This window comes from Cherax quadricarinatus, chromosome 31 (genome assembly GCF_038502225.1).
Source record: "Cherax quadricarinatus isolate ZL_2023a chromosome 31, ASM3850222v1, whole genome shotgun sequence".
Taxonomy (NCBI): Eukaryota; Metazoa; Arthropoda; class Malacostraca; order Decapoda; family Parastacidae; genus Cherax; species Cherax quadricarinatus.
In genome coordinates, this window is record NC_091322.1 from 13,698,015 (window position 1) to 13,714,019 (window position 16,005).

At 48.3% G+C, this 16,005-nt stretch overlaps 1 protein-coding gene across 1 annotated transcript in view; it reads left to right on the forward strand.

The window, feature by feature from the left end:
* The window catches only part of LOC128699169 (uncharacterized), a 135,190-nt gene that overhangs the window by 68,458 nt on the left and 50,727 nt on the right, over positions 1–16,005 (forward strand). The gene's annotated exons all lie outside the window — the stretch shown is intronic.

Sequence of the window (16,005 nt, forward strand, 5' to 3'; positions counted from 1 at the left end):
GCTTCTAAGGCCTACCCTGCCCCCACCTCTTCCAAGCCCAATTCTTTCTCGCTTAACCTCAAATACTCTAAATCTGATCATGCCACTATCTGTCCTGGAAATTTACTGTACCAGATCACTGGCGCTCCTCAGTATAAAGTCTTTAAAACCAACTCTGGATTCAAACTACTTCTTGACAGACATTCTTACGAAACGTACACCTCAACCGAGACCAGACAAAGACTTCTCAATGCAGGCTTCACTATTATTTGGACTCCTGAGCACCGCGCCAAATGCACAGTAATCGCAAAACATGTAGACTATTCTCTCCTGACTGCCTATGCCACAGACAAAGAAGACTTAATCAAAGACATTAGTACTAAGAACAAAGTCTCTGTTGACGATATTTATAGACCTGAAAACTCTACCATCCTCAAAATACGCTGTTCAACTCCTTCTGACGCCTCTACACTCTTCAATCAAGGAATCCTTGCCAAGACCATCCGCATTCCTCCAAACTCCCTCTTCACTCCAAACTTTCACCCCATCACACAATGTCTGAAATGCTACAAATTCGGCCACGACAAAATCTCATGCACTTCCACACAAACCTGCTCCAGATGTTCAGCAACTGGCCACTTCTGGAACACTTGCAACCTCCCCCTAAAATGTTCTAACTGCAGTGGGTCACACACTGCAGTTGCAAATTCCTGCCCTACTAGAAAAGACATTCTCTCCACCCTCAGAGAAAGCCAACCTCCCTCCCTCCCCAACCCCTTCCCTGGACCTCCCCCTCCTACACTACCTTCCACTCCTACCCCAAATGCCTGGGTTACCCCACGCACTTGGTCTACCCATCCTACTCTACACACTTCAAACACCAACACACAGACTACAATCACCTCTCCTTCTACACCTACACCCACACTAGACTACAAAACTAACTGCCAACTCGCCACTGCTGCCCACTCTGCGATGGTAATCTCTCAAGCCTACCAATCAGACTACTCACATGTCCTTAACCTAATCTTGTCTGCTAACAATCTTCCCTCTTTAATTATCCCTCCTTCCTGCTTCTCTTCTAAGCCCCCTACAACCTCTACCTCCTCCCTCTCTCCCACCCTCCCACTTCCTACACCCACCAGCTCTCCTCCCCCCTACCCCTCTTCACTACTTCCACCCCTCCCACAAACACCCCTACTGCTGCTGCTACGACCACCCCTCCCCCGACCTCCTACCCACTTCCTCATCCCCAACCAAAGCTTCCGCTTCCTTACCCAGTACCATAGCTTCCACTTCCTCATCCCCTACCAAAGCTTCCACTTCCTCTGCATCTACCTTTGCCCACTCCTCCACCACAACCAAAACTTCATCCAGGTCCAACTCCACCTCCTCCAGACAAAATCCACTCAAACCCAAACCTGCCCCAACTTCTGACAGACATACAAAAGAACATAAAAACAGATCCATCTCTTCCTCCCCCTCCAGGAAACGGGTCCGTAACACCTACAAACTCGCATCCACTGATGGCACCACTATCACGGGTTTTAATCCAAACTCCTCCGACATTAACTTTGCTATGACGAAACCATTAAATCATGTTTAAAGTGATTCAGTTCAACGTACGTTCTTACTTTACAATTAGACACCTACTGGCCGAGCTCCTTGAAGCAGAGAGACCAGATATTGTTTTGCTAAACAGTACCTGCCTCAAAGCCCCTCAACGTATCCGCCATTATGGTTATACTGCACTACAGTCCCCCTATGATCCCCACGATGGGGTTGCCATCCTTGTCAAATCCAACATAAAACACGAATCTCTCCCAATCCCTTTTATTCACCAACACTGTCTTGCAGTCAGAATACACACCCACCTTGGCCCCTTTATCTTTTTCACCACCTATGCTCGCCCAAACACTATTCTCAACATACACGACCTTTCCTTAGTCTTCAACTACACCAACACACCAACATACCTACTAGCTGACATGAATGCCAAACACACCGCCTTTCATCACACCAGTAACAACCAACTTGGTCACCAATTACTCAACTTCACTAACCATAAACACCTAATTCATCTCGGCCCAGACTTCAATACCTTCTTCAATCACACGGGCCAAGGCAAACCAGACATCATTCTGGCAAACCGAGCCAGCTCTCTATTTCAACACTACATCTCACCTGGCCCTATTACAGGCTCTGATCACATCCCAGTCATCTTGCACATCTCCTCCAACCCTATCCTCATTCCAACCACACCTTCCTTCTCCTACAAGAACGCTGACTGGGATGCTTTCAAACAACACATAGACATTATTAACCTCACCTATGACGACAACAATAAACCTATCTCTGACATCGATACTCAACTTGATCTCATCCAGGACACCATTACACAAGCAGCCAACAACGCAATACCAAAGAAAACTCACACCACTCGTTATTCCTTCAAACCGTCACTCAGAACAAGAAGACTAATTATCTGCTACCACAACCGCTTCCTCTACAACACACACAGATTTAATCAAGTTCGATTAGATCTCACTTACCTTAGAAACAACATTTTACACAGTCTAGACCAAGACCACAACAATCACTGGTCACAACTCATACAACAAGCTGACAAACAGCGTATTAAAAACACTAAAGCCTTCTGGAACTTTATCAAAAAAATAAGAGGCACTACTCCCACCAACAAATTCAAACACATCACCCACAACAACACACACATCTCAGACCCGCAGGCTGCTACCAACATCTTCAAACACATCTGGGAGAACATCTTCCACCCTCACCGACCTCACCCTAACGTTATTCAACACATTCAGAACATAGAACATTGGAACACTGCACACACACAAGATACAACACCAGATAGCCACATTCATCTAGACTCTCTTACCTCCTCCCAAGAACTCGACACTCCTTTCACCAACACAGACATTAAAACTCTCCTCAGACACCTTCCTCCCAAGGCTCCTGGCGCCTCTGGCCTAAACCATATTATCCTAAAACACCTTCCTGACTCTATCATTACTGCCTACACAAACCTCCTCAATGCCTCCCTTGCCTCTGGATACTTCCCTTCCCTCTTCAAAGCTGCTACTGCTATCCTCCTTCCTAAACCCAAAAAAGACCACTCTGATCCTAGAAATTATCGCCCTATCAGCCTCCTCGAAACTTTAGGTAAACTCTTTGAAAAACTCATTATCCATCACCTTCGCAGATACCTGGAACACAACTCTCTACTTTCTGATGGCCAGTTTGGCTTCAGAACACACAGATCCACACAAGATGCCATTAACATCATTCTCAACTACATCCACATAAACACAGAACAAAGAAACAGGACAGCCCTGGTTGCAAAAGACGTTGAAAAAGCTTTTGACACTGTCTGGCACCAAGGGCTCAAGTACAAACTCTGCACTAACTTTAACCTGCCTCTCACTACTCGTAAACTCCTCTGCAACTTCCTAGACGGCCGTACCATGAGAATCAAATTCCAAGGCTGTTACTCTGACTACTTCACACTAAATGCTGGAGTACCCCAGGGATCTGTCCTCTCCCCTACCCTCTACATTTTATGCACTAACGACATTCCAACACCTGTATACCAAAACTCCATCACACTAGCCTATGCAGACGACATTACACAACTTATCACTCATGCCAATATAGATACACTCACACACAAAACACAAAATGAGGTCGACAGGATAGCCATCTGGGAACAAAAATGGAGGATCAAAACCAATGCAGCTAAATCTAGCATTACATATTTTAACTACAGAAAACGTGATCCTCCATTACCTGTCGAGCTCAGAACAGCTGACACCCGCACTTACATCCCCATCACACAATCTGTCACTGTCCTTGGCGTTAATCTTGACTACCTTCTACGCTTACACGGACACATTCACTCAAGGCATGCAACAGCTACTAAGGCCCTTGCGGGCCTCTACAAGCTGAAACAAGCCTCTCAATGCACCAAACTACACCTCTACAAATCCCTAATACATCCTCTGATAACTTACTCTCCTCTAGCCCTCTCTCTTGCAGCAAAAACAAACTTACTTAAACTGCAGCGTGTCCAGAACAAGGTGCTGTGCTGGGTGCTTGATGTCAGATGGGAGGACTTCGCCAAAAGCGAGTCTCTCCATGCCCAATTAGACATCCCTGTGCTGAATCTGTACTGGAAGACGCTCAGTGACAGACAGATAGACAAACTTGAGACACGACATGACTACTGGACCTCTCTCCTTGACGAAGACATTCGCAGACCCACAAACCAACACAACTTTTTCTACTCCTTGCATGATCCTGCTCCTAACCCTATTTACAAATAACCTTGGATTCTCCGAGAGGTACCTTCTCTGACAGATACCATTCTCTGACCCACATTTGCCTTAGCTTTTGGGTTAAGACATGGCTCAGTTCTACACTCCTCTCTAGCGCTAAACGCCGCATGTCCCTTCCTCCACGCTCACCCCACTGGAGTCCCAACAGAAGAGCCTGAATTTCTCTTCTCAATATCTGTCCCACGATCGCCTTCGCTGCTGGGTTAAGCCCTGGCTCTATTTCTACGACTAAGAACACTCCTCTCCAGCACTGTTCTTCGTCTGTCCTGTCTTCCCCGCTCATCCCATTTGGGATCTTACCTGAACTTTCGTTCGTTCGTTCGTTCGTACCTCTGTTAGTGTGACTTTGTCAATGGTCCAAGTCGGACCGAAACGTCGTCGTAAGCTTCTCTCTTTTATGTGCGGGTTATTTGTGCATCGACTAAATACTAGTTGTGAGTTTAGCAATGTGAATGCTTTTGTTTTGGCACTATACATAGTTTCAGTATTGGAGTATCACAGGCCAACTTTTGACTAGTTAAGATTCATTATTTTGAGATTGAGATTGATATTTCTGTTTATGGTCAAATGGGTGAGTGAGTGTAAGTGTGAACCACCAGGTGGTATTCGTATTATTAGTTGACTGGGTGTATCAGGGAGATAAGATGTTTTCTGATGGTAGTTTTGAAGGTGATGAATGTGTCTGCAGTTTTGGAATTTTCAGGTAGGGTGTTCCAGATTTTAGGGCCTTTGACATACATTGAATTTTTGTAAAGGTTTAGTTGGACACGGGGAATGTCATAGAGATGTTTGTGTCTGGTGTTGTGCCTGTGGGTTCTGTCACAACTATCAAGAAAGCGTTTTAGGTCAAGGTTAATATTGGAATTTAAGGTCCTGTAGATGTAGATTGCACAGTAGTAAGTGTGGATGTACTGAACAGGGAGTAAGTTTAGATCTATGAAGAGTGGGGGGGTGTGTTGCCAAGGATGGGATTTAGTGATTATTCTTACTGCGGCTTTTTGTTGGGTTATTATTGGCTTTAGGTGTGTTGCTGCAGTTGAACCCCAAGCACAGATAGCATAGGTGAGGTATGGATATATAAGTGAGTGGTATAGTGTGAGAAGGGCAGTTTGCGGCACGTAGTATCGTATCTTGGAGAGGATCCCAACCGTTTTGGATACTTTTTTGGTTATGTGTTGGATATGGGTGCTGAAGTTCAGGTTGTTGTCGAGGTTTCGTACCCAGGTTGTTGCTTGTACACGTCTTGCACACTACCCTCGGTCTCAAGTTTGTCAAGAGTTCTTGAAATGTTAGTCGTGTTGAAGGCTGAGTTGTAAGTTTCATCGTCGCCTCTCGAACAGCTGGTCTATGTCCACCCTATCAGTTCTTGAGAAATTTATGTCATTAGCACGTCTTCCCCGGTTTAGTTCCTTCAGTCAATCTTCATAGCTCATACAGCTTACCTATAGTGCTAGTCTCATTGAAAACTTCGCACTTTTTCAAAGTCTTGACCTGCTTTCTCAGGTGTGGCTTCGATATTGGTGCTGTATACTTTAAGATGAATTCAAATATGTCTCCATAGTGCCCTAAATGACTATTAATTTTTCTAAAAGTTAATCTTAGATTTTCCAATCATGTATATGCTGCAAGTTGTGCCAGGATCTGTTGTTTAAAGGAGCATCGTTGACTTTCTTCAGAAGGTCAGTGAATTTGCTAGCAGCTTGAGGGCGAGCTGCTTTGGGGATGTGTGTCAGAGTCCTGGTGGATGTTAATTTGATTGCAGATTTGAGGTCCTCTGTAGAGGTGAAGTCACGGTAGCTGTCAGCCATGTCTGCTGGGGGGGCTGGGCTGTTGGTTGTTCTCATTTGGAACTCTCCCGGAGCCTAGACATCCATTGTGTGCACGGATGTTGCCAGTTGAGGGATTGAGTGCACATTCCCTGTAGCACACCCGGCAGATGCCTCGTGAACGACAGCTTTGGCTCTGTCGTGAAGATTCCTGGGAACCCGCGACTACTTGTGACATTACTGATATCGTGGGGGTGGGAGGGCGCCAGCTGTGGGGTGACGGGTGAAGGACAGCATGGATGCATGGGGGATGAGGGTGGGGGAGTAGCGAGTGGCGGAACATGTAATTGATGGGACACTAAACGGCAACACCCTTGGTCAGGAAGTCAGTGGTCCTAAAAAAAACCATACCCCGGCCGGGATTGAACCCGCGGTCACAGAGTCTCAAAACTCCAGCCCGTCGCGTTAGCCACTAGACCAGCTAGCCACAATAAGATTCGTCCAACTAGGTATATTTCTACACCATAGGAAGGTTAGCACAGGCACCACTGTGACCACAAATGCAAGTTTTTACAGACGAATCTCCAGCTAGCGTGGCCGTGACGAACTCTAGCTCAAGTCCCTTCACTGCCGTTAACATGACTCACGAAATCGTAATGACACGATTGCAAACAAACCATACCCCGGCCGGGATTGAACCCGCGGTCACAGAGTCTCAAAACTCCAGCGACGGGCTGGAGTTTTGAGACTCTGTGACCGCGGGTTCAATCCCGGCCGGGGTATGATTTGTTTGCAATCGTGTCATTACGATTTCGTGAGTCAGTGGTCCTAGGCTGGGATGAGGGGAGGGGATCAGGGATAGGTGGGGAGTGGCCTAGTTACCTGGAGGTTATTCAGGGGATCAACGCCCCCGCGGCCGGGTCCATGACCAGGCCTCCCGGTGGATCAGGGCCTGATCAACTAGGCTGTTACTGCTGGCTGCACGCAGTCCAACGTACGAGCCACAGCCCGGCTGATCCGGCACTGACTTTAGGTATCTATCCAGTTCTCTCTTGAAGGCAGCCATGGGTTTATTGGTAATTCCCCTAATGCTTGATGGGAGACTGTTGAACAGTCTTGGGCCCCAGACACTTATGGTGTTTTCTCTTAATGTACCAATGGCGCCCCTACTTTTAATTGGGGGCATTTTGCATTGCCTGCCCAGTCTTTTACTTTCGTAGGGAGTGACTTCTGTGTGCAGATTTGGGACCATTCCTTCCAGGATTTTCCAAGTGTAGATTATGATATATCTCTCCCTCCTGCATTCCAACGAGTACAAGTCAAGTGCTTCCAAGCGTTCCCAGTAGTTAAGATGCTTGACAAAACTTATACGTGCAGTAAAGGATCTCTGTACACTCTCTAGATCTGCAATTTCACCTGCTTTGAATGGAGATGTTAATGTACAACAGTATTCCAGCCTAGAGAGAACGATTTGAAAAGGATCATCATTGGCTTGGCATCTCTCGTTTTGGACGTTCTCATTATCCATCCTATCATTTTCTTTGCACTTGTGATCGTGGCACTGTTGTGATCCTTGAAAGTGAGACCCTCAGACATTACTACTCCCAGGTCCCTTACATTATTTTTCCGAGTTTGTAGTATACTCTGTTCTAGTTATTATCTCCTCCAGTTTTCCATAACGGAGTAGTTGGAATTTGTTCTCATTGAACATCATATTGTTTACCGTTGCCCACTGGAAAACTTTGTTTATATCTTCTTGAAGGTTAACCGCGTCCTCAGCAGATGACAGCCTCATGCAGATCCTAGTATCATCCGCAAAGGATGATACGGTGTTGTGGTGTATATCTCTGTCTATGTCTGATATGAGGATGAGGAATAAGATGGGGGAAAATACTGTGCCTTGTGGAACAGAGCTCTTCACTATGGCAGCCTCCGATTTAACTCTGTTGACCACTACTCTTTGTGTTCGATTTGTTAGGAAGTTGAAGATCCATCATCCCACTTTCCCAGTTATTCCTTTAGCACGTATTTTGTGGGCTATTACGCCATGATCGCATTTGTCAAATGCTTTTGCAAAGTCTGTGTATATTACATCTGCATTCTGATTTTCTTCCAGTGCATCCAAGGCCATATCATAGTGATCCAGTAGTTGTGAGAGGCAGGAGCGACCTGCCCTGAACCCATGTTGCCCTGGATTGTGCAGATTTTGGGAATCCAGGTGATTTGCAATCCTGCTTCTTAGCACTCTTTCAAAGATTTTTATGATGTGGGACGTCAGAGCTATTGGTGTATAGTTCTTAGCTAATGCTTTGCTGCCATCTTTATGGAGTGGGGCTATATCCGTTAAGTGACTGTGGAATTTCACCCATGTCCAAGCTCCTCCTCCATAGTGTACTTAGGACACGCGAGAGGGGTTTCTTGCAGTTCTTAATGAATACAGAGTTTCATGATTCTGAGTCCGGGGCTGAGTGCATGGGCATGTTGTCAATGGCTTTTTCGAAGTCTATCGGAGTTAGGGTAATGTCGGAAATCTGGCATACATTTATGGAGTTTTGAGGCTCATTCATGAAGAAATCATTTGGGTCGTCGATCCTCAGACTGATTAGTGGTTCATTAAACACAGAGTCGTACTGGGATTTCAGTATTTCACTCATTTCCTTGTTGTGATCTGTGTAAGTACCATCTTGATGAAGCCACTGTGTGGCGAAACGTTTCCTGAATAAAGATTTCCATATGCTGCATAAGTGTCTCAATCTTCAACTTGTCGGTTTTTCAAACCATTCATCACAAGTACCATCCTGTCTGAGTAAGGGCCCGATACTAGATGTGGTATTTGCCTTGTTTTTGGCATATGAAAAGAAATATTTCGAATTTCTTTCAATTTCACTAATAGCTTTAAGCTCCTCCTGTCTCTCCTGGTTCCTGTAAGAGTCATTTAATGTAAGTTCGATAGTTTCCACTTCCCTGGTCAGCGCCTACTTTCGTGTATCAGATATTCTAGCACTCCTGAGGAGCTCAGTGACTCTTCATCGTCTTATGTAGAGGGAGCGTCTTTCTCTCTCCAGTTTACTCCTGCTCTTCTTCTTTCTTAGGGGAATATGCCTGAATAGGCCCTGTGTGTTCGCTCAAGATGCACATCACTGACTAGCTTTTGCTAATTGTTATACACTTATTGTTCCATTTAGAAAAAACCCTCGCCATTTGGCACATTAATCACCATGTTCACACTATTAACCGAGGTGTTCTTCTGTTCATCATCTAATGACCGTGTCGTGGGCGGCCACTTCCTCCCCCAACCCACGACCCCGGCCGGACACAGATGTAAACAAAAGCTCCTCCACACCTCCACTGGCAGGATCCCCTCACCACCACTACTCCCCAAATCCCAACATGCACACTGCACTTTTACTGATACAGAAGCAACGGTCTGATGCAGAGGATTGTCACAACTCTGTGATGTGTGTTTTGTTCCAGTCACTGTATTGTGTCTTTTTGTTCTTTAGTATTTTTTTTTTGTTCGTTATGGACAAATTGATTTTCGCAGTTGCAAAGAAGCAGTAAGAGCGTTTTCTGCCTAATAAGCAGTGAATTTTTTTCAATAGCTGCGAAAATCAATCTGTACATAATGAACAAAATATATATCACTGAGGAACAAAAAGGCACAGTTTCTGGTATATAAAACATCTGGTGGTTTATATACTAGAGATTTCATATGTGCATTTTGCAGCAGATGTTTGTATAAAATGCACTAAATTACGTTGTGTTGCACATGGAGAAAAATCTTGAACTGAGATTACTGCAACATAAATACAGCATCAAAACCGTGCTAGAGTATGATTCTGCTTATTCGTGTAATAAATTTTAATCACTATTTATTGGTTGAAACTGTGAAGGTTGTTACATGGCTGAACAAAATATAATTCACTCGAGTTTTATAAACAACAGTTGTGATTATCATTTTAATATAAATCACGATTGTATGTAGTGGCGTTGCTAGGGTTGGTGTCACCCGGGGCGGCATCTTTGGTGTCACCCGGTGTGGCATCTTTGGTGTCACCCGGGGTGGCATCTTTGGTGTCACCCGGTGTGGCATCTTTGGTGTCACCCGGGGTGGCATCTTTGGTGTCACCCGGTGTGGCATCTTTGGTGTCACCCGGGGCGGCATCTTTGGTGTCACCCGGTGTGGCATCTTTGGTGTCACCCGGTGTGGCATCTTTGGTGTCACCCGGGGTGGCATCTTTGGTGTCACCCGGTGTGGCATCTTTGGTGTCACCCGGGGTGGCATCTTTGGTGTCACCCGGTGTGGCATCTTTGGTGTCACCTGGGGCGGCATCTTTGGTGTCACCCGGTGTGGCATCTTTGGTGTCACCCGGGGTGGCATCTTTGGTGTCACCCGGTGTGGCATCTTTGGTGTCACCCGGGGTGGCATCTTTGGTGTCACCCGGTGTGGCATCTTTGGTGTCACCCGGGGCGGCATCTTTGGTGTCACCCGGTGTGGCATCTTTGGTGTCACCCGGGGTGGCATCTTTGGTGTCACCCGGGGCAGCATCTTTGGTGTCACCCGGGGTGGCATCTTTGGTGTCACCCGGGGTGGCATCTTTGGTGTCACCCGGGGCGGCATCTTTGGTGTCACCCGGGGTGGCATCTTTGGTGTCACCCGGGGTGGCATCTTTGGTGTCACCCGGGGTGGCATCTTTGGTGTCACCTGGGGTGGCATCTTTGGTGTCACCCGGGGTGGCATCTTTGGTGTCACCCGGGGTGGCATCTTTGGTGTCACCCGGGGTGGCATCTTTGGTGTCACCCGGGGTGGCATCTTTGGTGTCACCCGGGGTGGCATCTTTGGTGTCACCCGGGGTGGCATCTTTGGTGTCACCCGGGGTGGCATCTTTGGTGTCACCTGGGGTGGCATCTTTGGTGTCACCTGGGGCGGCATCTTTGGTGTCACCCGGGGTGGCATCTTTGGTGTCACCCGGGGTGGCATCTTTGGTGTCACCCGGGGTGGCATCTTTGGTGTCACCTGGGGCGGCATCTTTGGTGTCACCCGGGGTGGCATCTTTGGTGTCACCCGGGGTGGCATCTTTGGTGTCACCCGGGGTGGCATCTTTGGTGTCACCCGGGGTGGCATCTTTGGTGTCACCCAGGGTGGCATCTTTGGTGTCACCCGGGGTGGCATCTTTGGTGTCACCCGGGGTGGCATCTTTGGTGTCACCCGGGGTTTCATCTTTGGCGTCACCCGGGGTGGCATCTTTGGTGTCACCCGGGGCGGCATCTTTGGTGTCACCCGGGGCGGCATCTTTGGTGTCACCCGGGGCGGCATCTTTGGTGTCACCCGGGGTGGCATCTTTGGTGTCACCCGGGGTGGCATCTTTGGTGTCACCTGGGGCAGCATCTTTGGTGTCACCCGGTGTGGCATCTTTGGTGTCACCCGGTGTGGCATCTTTGGTGTCACCCGGGGTGGCATCTTTGGTGTCACCCGGTGTGGCATCTTTGGTGTCACCCGGGGTGGCATCTTTGGTGTCACCCGGTGTGGCATCTTTGGTGTCACCTGGGGCGGCATCTTTGGTGTCACCCGGTGTGGCATCTTTGGTGTCACCCGGGGTGGCATCTTTGGTGTCACCCGGTGTGGCATCTTTGGTGTCACCCGGGGTGGCATCTTTGGTGTCACCCGGTGTGGCATCTTTGGTGTCACCCGGGGCGGCATCTTTGGTGTCACCCGGTGTGGCATCTTTGGTGTCACCCGGGGTGGCATCTTTGGTGTCACCCGGGGCAGCATCTTTGGTGTCACCCGGGGTGGCATCTTTGGTGTCACCCGGGGTGGCATCTTTGGTGTCACCCGGGGCGGCATCTTTGGTGTCACCCGGGGTGGCATCTTTGGTGTCACCCGGGGTGGCATCTTTGGTGTCACCCGGGGTGGCATCTTTGGTGTCACCTGGGGTGGCATCTTTGGTGTCACCCGGGGTGGCATCTTTGGTGTCACCCGGGGTGGCATCTTTGGTGTCACCCGGGGTGGCATCTTTGGTGTCACCCGGGGTGGCATCTTTGGTGTCACCCGGGGTGGCATCTTTGGTGTCACCCGGGGTGGCATCTTTGGTGTCACCCGGGGTGGCATCTTTGGTGTCACCCGGGGTGGCATCTTTGGTGTCACCTGGGGTGGCATCTTTGGTGTCACCTGGGGCGGCATCTTTGGTGTCACCCGGGGTGGCATCTTTGGTGTCACCCGGGGTGGCATCTTTGGTGTCACCCGGGGTGGCATCTTTGGTGTCACCTGGGGCGGCATCTTTGGTGTCACCCGGGGTGGCATCTTTGGTGTCACCCGGGGTGGCATCTTTGGTGTCACCCGGGGTGGCATCTTTGGTGTCACCCGGGGTGGCATCTTTGGTGTCACCCAGGGTGGCATCTTTGGTGTCACCCGGGGTGGCATCTTTGGTGTCACCCGGGGTGGCATCTTTGGTGTCACCCGGGGTTTCATCTTTGGCGTCACCCGGGGTGGCATCTTTGGTGTCACCCGGGGCGGCATCTTTGGTGTCACCCGGGGCGGCATCTTTGGTGTCACCCGGGGCGGCATCTTTGGTGTCACCCGGGGTGGCATCTTTGGTGTCACCCGGGGTGGCATCTTTGGTGTCACCTGGGGCAGCATCTTTGGTGTCACCCGGGGCGGCATCTTTGGTGTCACCTGGGGTGGCATCTTTGGTGTCACCTGGGGCGGCATCTTTGGTGTCACCTGGGGTGGCATCTTTGGTGTCACCTGGGGCAGCATCTTTGGTGTCACCCGGGGCGGCGTCTTTGGTGTCACCTGGGGCGGCATCTTTGGTGTCACCTGGGGCGGCATCTTTTGTGTCACCTGGGGCGGCATCTTTGGTGTCACCTGGGGCGGCATCTTAGGTGTCACCTGGGGCAGCATCTTAGGTGTCACCTGGGGCGGCATCTAGGTGTCACCTGGGGCAGCATCTTAGGTGTCACCTGGGGCAGCATCTTAGGTGTCACCTGGGGCAGCATCTTAGGTGTCACCTGGGGCGGCATCTTTGGTGTCACCCGGGGCGGCATCTTTGGTGTCACCTGGGGCAGCATCTTTGGTGTCACCCGGGGCGGCATCTTTGGTGTCACCCGGGGCGGCATCTTTGGTGTCACATGGGGCGGCATCTTTGGTGTCACCTGGGGCAGCATCTTTGGTGTCACCCGGGGCGGCATCTTTGGTGTCACCCAGGGCGGCATCTTTGGTGTCACATGGGGCGGCATCTTTGGTGTCACCTGGGGCAGCATCTTTGGTGTCACCTGGGGCAGCATCTTTGGTGTCACACCCATGAAATCCAAGGGCGGGGGGATGGGGGAGTAAACTCCAGTTACGTCACTACTGCATGACCAGTTTACCTGGAGTTTACCTGGAGAGAGTTCCGGGGGTCAACGCCCCCGCGGCCCGGTCTGTGACCAGGCCTCCTGGTGGATCAGAGCCTGATCAACCAGGCTGTTGCTGCTGGCTGCACGCAAACCAACGTACGAGCCACAGCCCGGCTGATCAGGAACTGACTTTAGGTGCTTGTCCAGTGCCAGCTTGAAGACTGCCAGGGGTCTGTTGGTAATCCCCCTTATGTGTGCTGGGAGGCAGTTGAACAGTCTCGGGCCCCTGACACTTATTGTATGGTCTCTTAACGTGCTAGTGACACCCCTGCTTTTCATTGGGGGGATGGTGCATCGTCTGCCAAGTCTTTTGCTTTCGTAGTGAGTGATTTTCGTGTGCAAGTTCGGTACTAGTCCCTCTAGGATTTTCCAGGTGTATATAATCATGTATCTCTCCCTCCTGCGTTCCAGGGAATACAGGTTTAGGAACCTCAAGCGCTCCCAATAATTGAGGTGTTTTATCTCCGTTATGCGCGCCGTGAAAGTTCTCTGTACATTTTGTAGGTCGGCAATTTCACCTGCCTTGAAAGGTGCTGTTAGTGTGCAGCAATATTCCAGCCTAGATAGAACAAGTGACCTGAAGAGTGTCATCATGGGCTTGGCCTCCCTAGTTTTGAAGGTTCTCATTATCCATCCTGTCATTTTTCTAGCAGATGCGATTGATACAATGTTATGGTCCTTGAAGGTGAGATCCTCCGACATGATCACTCCCAGGTCTTTGACGTTGGTGTTTCGCTCTATTTTGTGGCCAGAATTTGTTTTGTACTCTGATGAAGATTTAATTTCCTCATGTTTACCATATCTGAGTAATTGAAATTTCTCATCGTTGAACTTCATATTGTTTTCTGCAGCCCACTGAAAGATTTGGTTGATGTCCGCCTGGAGCCTTGCAGTGTCTGCAATGGAAGACACTGTCATGCAGATTCGGGTGTCATCTGCAAAGGAAGACACGGTGCTGTGGCTGACATCCTTGTCTATGTCGGATATGAGGATGAGGAACAAGATGGGGGCGAGTACTGTGTCTTGTGGAACAGAGCTTTTCACCGTAGCTGCCTCGGACTTTACTCTGTTGACGACTACTCTCTGTGTTCTGTTAGTGAGGAAATTATAGATCCATCGACCGACTTTTCCTGTTATTCCTTTAGCACGCATTTTGTGCGCTATTACGCCATGGTCACACTTGTCGAAGGCTTTTGCAAAGTCTGTATATATTACATCTGCATTCTCTTTGTCTTCTAGTGCATTTAGGACCTTGTCGTAGTGACTAATGTTTAACACTGAGAACGTTTAAGGGCCATAAACCGAACAGGAGAATACTTCTCAACTTTATTAATGATAAAATAAATAATCTTAGTTATATTGAGGAAACATAAACTCAAGTACCACTTTGAGTACAGCCAACCGATCCTACATTTATTCATCAATAATGCAAAAACAAAACTTGCAATATCCGAGAAACACTAGTTCCAATTTGACCTTGACCTTGATCTGATCTTACATTTCCTTGCCTTCAATCCTGCAAAATCATCTATCACATCATCAAAATCAATAATTTTCCCTATGTAGACCTATTTGTACTCTGTAATCATATAAGAGGCTGTATAGAAACGAAGGATTCTTCTCTTATGTTAGTGCAGCACTGTTTTGTGTATTAGTGTTACCTTCTTTAGAGGCTCTGTGGTGTCACACGGAGCGGTCCGCCTCCCCCCCGCCTTACGACGCCACTGATTGTATGAAATTAATTCGTTCATGGTATATAAAATCTGTGAGGATTTTACGCAGTGTTGACAAATTTCACTGTTTACTGTTAGTCATCTACTGGCCCATATGTGAGATAATCCACTGACTGTACATATAATTAGTTAGGTGCATCTTTGTTCTATGCTGTATTTATTTTTTTGTTAGTTTTATTATTCCTCAATAATGTGAGAGATAACGAAAGCCCCAGGGTGATGTATTTGGACAAGGAAGAGAATGTATGAAAGTATAATGGTACCAACACTTATATGGTGTGATTGCTGCAACAAGAAGACTGGAAACAGTGATGTTGTGTCTGAAAGCATTGTGTGATGTGAATATTATGTAGAGAATTCGTAGCTTGGAAATTAGAAGGTACATGACTACTAAAATTATTATCCGGAGGGCTGAGTAGGGCTTGTTGAGGTGGTTTGGACATTGAAAGGATGTAGCAAAGTAGGATAGCGTGTTTGGTAGGAGTGGAGGCAAATGGTTTTTGGGACTTGACGAGCTGTTGGAGTGTGAGCAAGGTAACATTTTGTAAAGGGTTTCAGGGAAATCGGTTAGCCGCACTTGAGTCCTGGAGGCGGGAAGTACAGTGCTTGTATTCTGAAGGAGAGGTGGGGGATATTTGCGGTTTGGAGGGGCATCTGAACTGTAGTATCACGCGCCTGTGGTAAGACGGTAATGGAATAAATAATGGTGAAAGTGTTTCTTTTTCTGGCCACCCAGCCTAGGTGGGAGGCAGTGTTTTATATATATATATA